Below are 6,592 nucleotides of genomic sequence, written 5' to 3'. Positions count from 1 at the left end.
TGAATGGGGGTGCTGTTAATCAGATCTTTCATGGTGTAACCTATGTGCCAGGTTCATCTCAGTCGGCAGTTGAGCAAAGTAATTTTTGAGGGTGTTCAGAGCAACCTTTCAGGAGGGCATGGTCTATCATACCATATTGGGATAGAAGCAATCTACAGGGTCTCATCCTCTGTGAAAACTAAAGAAGACCCTCTCCAAAGCATCATATCCTTAGACCCAAATTCTGAAATCATAATACCTTTGTGATATCCATTCTGGTTTAGGTTGGCAGCCCATAAAATGAAATGTCTTTCTGTACCTAGCTCCTTCACAGTAAAAAATTTTAAAGAAAACACAATGTACATAATCCAGACTCTGTGAATTTTCCATTTTTGCGTGGCTTATTTTTCTTTATTTCTTTTAATCTATAACTATCTGTACTCTGTCTCTTTAAAGACTTTACCCTTTTTTAAGACATTAAATTTATTCTCTCTATATTTTTTCTTTCTCCCAATCCTACGTATACTCATCCAACATTGTGATCCATTTACAGGTCTCTTATATCTGAATCTTTTCTATTGTGAATCTGTAATTAACCAATGAAAGCAACAGATAGACAGAGACACTCCCACATCAGATATGAAACCAACCAAGAAGAGCCCTGAAAATCAACCATTTAAGAGTTCTACCTTCTGGTTTTAAAACTTAGTACAAAAACACAGCAATTTAGACTCTGTGATACTGTCAAAGAGCAGATGTTGAGTTCAATGGCAAAGAGCTGAATCACTAAACATAAACATGTCTACTTACAGCCAAGAGATTTTCAGATGTGAAGAGTCATTTACGTATCAATGTGACTAAGCTAAATGGTACTAGCAAACTAGTTGTTCAGAGAGTTCTTCTAAAGATGTGTCCCTGTGAGAGTAACAATATAACTACTAGACTGAATAAACCAGATTGTCCTTATATGGCAAGACTATGGCAGAAGTGTTTGAAGTTTTTCTGCCTGATGCTCTTGGAGCTAAGATGTGCATCTTCTCCAGCTTTTGGACTGACTCTGAGGACAAGAACCACAGCATTAATTCTCCATATCTTCAGCATCTCAGTCTTGAAAATAATAACCATTTGTCATAACCTCTCTTTCTCTCAAGATAGATGGATAGATTAATAGATAGATGGATGTATAGATAAACATAGATGATATATAGATTATAGATATAGACAGATTCTAGATGCCAGATCGATGGATAGATAACCAGATAGATGATAGAGAGATACTGAACTTCAAATATACTTTTAGAGAATTTGTCCTAGTTTTATTTTCTTTTTAAATTTTGTTACTCCTCTGTGTGTATGTTTTGTTTTGTGTGTGTGTGTGTGTGTGTGCAGGTGCGCATGCCATAGCATACACATGAATTTAAAGGACAACTTTTAGTAGTCAGATCTCTTCTCTGCCATATGGGTCTGGCACTGACCTTCAGTTATGAGGCTTGGTGCAAAGTGCTTTTACCTTTGAGCCATGTCCTTGGCACCAATCTTCTGTTAATAAAGGCTCAACTGATGTGTACAATCATGATACGATCAAGTTAAAATGGTGTCAGATGTTGTTGCTGGGTTTTAACATGTCCTTTGTTGTAATTATGATCTAATATTGAAATACTTAGAATAGACAAATTAAACCACATATTCTAATCCCAAACACACACACATACACACACACACACACACACACACGTACATGTGTGTATTTTTTTTAAAAAAAGAAAAAACTGGGAGTGGTCTCAAAGCAAAGGAAAAGAGAAAGACAACAAGAAAAATAAGATTCAATCTTTTATCATTAAATAGAAATAAAAATATGTGAAATGGAGAATTGATAATTGATGCCCCATTTAGACTTTTCATCAAGCCAAGTTTTCAGTCTCCCAGGGGAGAACAGAGCCCTGTGATTGTTGTCTTAACAAGCTCCATGGGGGGTACATTTGCCACCCATGAAAGCTTGGTCTTTACAGAGACTGAGTGAAGAGGCTGCACCAGCAGGAAAGGGGACAATGCTATATCACGGTTAAAGAAGGCATAGAATGGTAGGAAAATGCTTTGTGCTTTGCTGCCTGGACCCACAGGTATGTCTCTAGGGAAAGGGCTTGTCTATATAGTGTAAAGGCCTGGGGAAGAGAAGTTGACAGTGTACCTGCATATCTTACCATGGTCTGGGGAATGGGAGAACACCTATGTCTCCTTTTCTTCCATCATGTGTCAGAATGGGTAATATCGCTCCGAGCTCCTGTCTCTGTGAGTTTTCAGATGTTCAAGCCCAATGTGTAGAAAATACCCAGAATATCTTCTTAAGTATAACATTTTCTAGCTGCTGGGAGAGGGAGAGTCAGTTTACTTTAAGAATACAGCCCAAAGTAAGTTGACCACCCAACAGTTAAAACCACATATACAAGCATATATGAGCAGTACAAACTGTATTTAGTGGGTTAAAAAAGACAAAAGTACACAAATTTGGGTGGATAGGGAAGGGAGATTAATCTGGGAGAAGTATAGAGTGTGGGAAAATATGATAAAAGTGAATCATAAGAAATTCTCAAAAAAACTAATAAAAATGAGACTTTTGCAGTGAAATAATTTTCATATATATGATATAGTAAAAATGGCAAAGAACTAAAAGCACATTCTTTCTCCCTGCTTGACTTGGTCCTATTTCACAAGAGAAGCTATTTCCCAGAAAAACTCCCTCTCGGCATAGGTTTCCTTTTATTCTTTTGCCTGAGTGAATGAAATGACAGTCCCTCACCTAAATCACTTATCAAATGCTTGGAATGGCTCCAGCATATCTTGTGGCTCAGAGAGAGGCATTTCTCAGACTACTGCCTCACCCCTTCGGAAAATCAGTAGAGGATCAGTGAGAAAGTGGATGAGCAGACTGCGGACAAGTTGTTCATCTGCCTGTTGGTCCAAATAAGTCTTATTAAATCTTGAAAGGAGACAGGACATTTAATGAACAACTTTCCCACTCTTCAGTGGTAGAGACTGAATCAACAGTTTCAAGACAAAGCACAAATGGAGCTGGAGAGATGGCTCTACTCTTAAAATTGCTCGGTGCTTTAAAACTCACACTGCTCTTTCAGAAAATCAGAGTTCAGATCCGGCACCCAAGTCAGGTAGCTCACAGTTGCCTGTAACTCTAGCTCACTCGCCAATGGGTGCTTCTTTGGTCTTCACAGGTACCTGAATTCAAGGGCACAGGCACAGACAAATGTGTATTTTGAAATCATTAAAAATAGCTAAGTCACAGAGACAGATGAGCATGGGGGCTCACCCTTATAACTGGGAAGTTGATTAAAGAAAGATTACCACAAATTTGAGACTAGCCTGGGCTGCAAAAGAAACCCTGTTGAAAAAAATAACAACAGCAAAAAGAGACACACAATGTTTAGAGCTGTAATGGCCATATTTTTAATTTAATAAAAGAAATCTTAAATTGAGGGTATTTCTTTAAAAATTTACTTAGAGTTTAAAATAGATTATGGATTTGAAATTTTCAGTTATGGTAAATATTCTTTTTCTATTTTATTTATATGCATACATGTTTTCAAAATAGTGTGATTACCAAATTATTCTTTTTAAATAAAACATAAACTATCATTTAAGGCTGCTAGTCTGATATTTATAGAATTTCATAGAAATATTTGAAATTCAATTAGCTAAATACAAGTGTGATTCAGTTGTATTTTGCTGAATTGCCTAATTTATTTCCAAATGTGGAAAATAAGTCTTATTTACCACAAAGTGAAAATGTTTTCTTAGAATATTGTAGGATGGCATTTCTTTTGTCTGACTATACTATTAAGTTTCTATTTGGAGCTATCAGGGATATCAGTCATGATGTTCATTTCTAAGTGCTGGGATCTAAAAATATTTTAGGTATTTTGCTCTACTCATGATGCTCAATTTTGACTGTCAACTTGCCTGGATAGAAAGAAGTCTAGAACACCAATGAAGCACACCTCTTAAGGTGTTAGGGGTGACATTTCTAGTGACAATTAGATTGTAAGTGTCTAACTCTTACAATGGTTTGATCCCTTGAAATAGCCACAGGATGACATGACTTGAGTGATAAAGGTAAGGACATAGGGCATAGCTAAAGGATGTAGGTCACTTTTGAGATGAATTTTGAAGATTGTATCTGTTGTTGGTTCCTATCCATGTCTGATTCCTAGCTCCATATAAAACCCCCCTCCACCATTCCTGTACTGACATATGGACCTTAAATAAATCCTCCCACCTTTACATATCATGCTGTAGGACATTTGGTCACAGTGATACAAAAGTAGCTGCTGCAATACCTTCCAGAATTCTCTAATGTGTACTCGTTAAGAGGCTATTAAAATTGGGCTCTTTTTCCTAAATGTGGGTAAGTGGAAAAAATGTAATAAAGGAGAGCTGAGACTTGAGAAAGAAATAACAAGGAGCATAGATCTTCTTGTCAGCGTAGTCTATGAACAAAGGGATACAATCTTCCTCTGTCCATTTCTCCCTGGATCATCCTTAATGTAAACTGTGCCTGAACTTTCCTGGTCTGTGATAAACGCGACAAAGATTATTCAGAACCAGTGCAACCACCCAACACAGCAGCAATGCAACGCTACATTGTGACCTAATTACAAATCCCAGATAGGTAAACTCTGGAGAAGGTTGGTGATGTAGGAAGTCACATGCCCTTGACATCTTTCAGCATATAGCAGATAAGCCCTGGAAACCATGTTCAGAGAATATTCTAGCCACAGCTACAGTTTCAATCTGAAAGGTTCTAGACTTGTATTTTGAATACTTGTTCCAAAGCTGGTCACATTACTTAGGTAGACTGTAGAAACTTTAGGAATTAGGACCACATGATGGAAGTAGATCATGGAGGACAGGTATTTGAAAGTCCCTGGTCTAAGCGTACTTTGTTTCAGGGTTGACCATGACATGGACAGCTATTGCTGAAAACCTGTACGCTTGGTTGGACTGACAATTCCATCCGTCTCCCATCAACATGTTTTCTTACTGCTACATTGTGATAGAGAACATCTTACAGTAACTTCATCAGGTTAGAAGGATAAATCAAAATAGAAGCGTAAGTAAGAAAGTCAGTCCTCCACATTTCAGTGTCCCTATGGTAGTTTATACTGCTTTACTGTCTTTAAATAGCCCACTGAAATTACCTGTGATAAGTGCACACAAAAAGAAAAGAAAAATGGGGAAGTGACTCAAGGCCTACAAAGCAATTACTTTTGTGTCATAGACAACCAAAGCTAAAAGCAAGTGTAAACCTAGCTATAAGTGTAGTAATTAATGATAGTCAGAAAACATTTTGACTTCAAAACTGACCTTCACTTAAAAACCTTGTCACAATTAATAGAATTATTTGTATTTTGGAATATTTATTCTCACTAAAATATAAAATATTAATACAAACCTTCAGACCCCGAAAGTCTGAAACTTCTCCCAGTAACTCTAATCATTTCAAAGATTGAAAATAAAAGTGGATTTAATATTCAAAGGAAGTTGTGCTAAGTATCACTTAATTTCTCAACAAGAGAAATGCAATTGTGCTAGTCATTACTATCTGTAATAATAAAAATAAATTATCCTTGGCTTTGTCCATGTATTAGTGAGTACGTGTAATCTTCTTGAATGCTTTTACATGTAGGTTAAAGAAACAATAAAAATACTGAAAATAAGGAATAGCTTAAGCAAGACAGGCAGTGGTGACTCACGCTTTAATCCCAGCACTTGCGAGGCATAGGCAGGCAGATCTCTGTAAGTTCGTGGCCAGCCTGGTCTACAAGACCTAGTTCCAGGACAGGTTCTAAAGCTACAGAGAAACCCTGTCTTGAAAAAACAACAATAGCTTAAGCAAAACTCTAAAACATACCTACTGTACAGGCTTTGGTCTAAGGGTTGGACTCTTTGGGTTGGAATTATTGAAGAAGGCTCTATGGGTGCTTTGAAAAATTGGTACCATGTTTAAGTCAAATAGTAAAGGCAAAGTAAAACTTATCTGAAACCATGTACAAGAATTTAAGTTTAGCAATTATCTGAAATGGTACACAGAGAAAAACAGAGTTATATCTGGGAACAAAACAAGATAAGTGGAAAGAGAGGCTGCCAGTCTCATAGAGGACATGTAGAGAGAAATAAATCCTGCTAGTCTCCTCTTGATATTCGTTCTGTAGATCAAGAAGTAAGAATGAAAATTAAGAACAGGAATTTAAAAAGGAGTTAGAAGTATTTAAAATTATTAAAAATCATTAAATAAGTAACACACACAGAAAGAGAGACTCATTATTAATGGTAGGTCCTTGCTTGGATTGTGGAAATAGAAATGAAGAAAGATCTTAATGGAAATAAGAAAGCATTGTGTGTATATATAAATACTTAAAATGCGCAGTATGAAGTGATTGCTCTCCAATATGATCATCTCCCCTTGGATGATCCTATTTCTCTGTAAACAGCGTCCATTTGGTTTGTTTCTCTTTAATCCCTGCACTGGGGAGACAGAGGCAGTTGGATCTCTGTGAGTTTAAGGCCAACCTGGTCTCCATAGGGAAAAACCTGTCTCAAA

The sequence above is a fragment of the Microtus ochrogaster genome, linkage group LG12 (genome assembly GCF_000317375.1).
Source record: "Microtus ochrogaster isolate Prairie Vole_2 linkage group LG12, MicOch1.0, whole genome shotgun sequence".
NCBI classification, from domain to species: Eukaryota; Metazoa; Chordata; class Mammalia; order Rodentia; family Cricetidae; genus Microtus; species Microtus ochrogaster.
Note: the sequence above shows the minus strand (reverse complement) of the source record.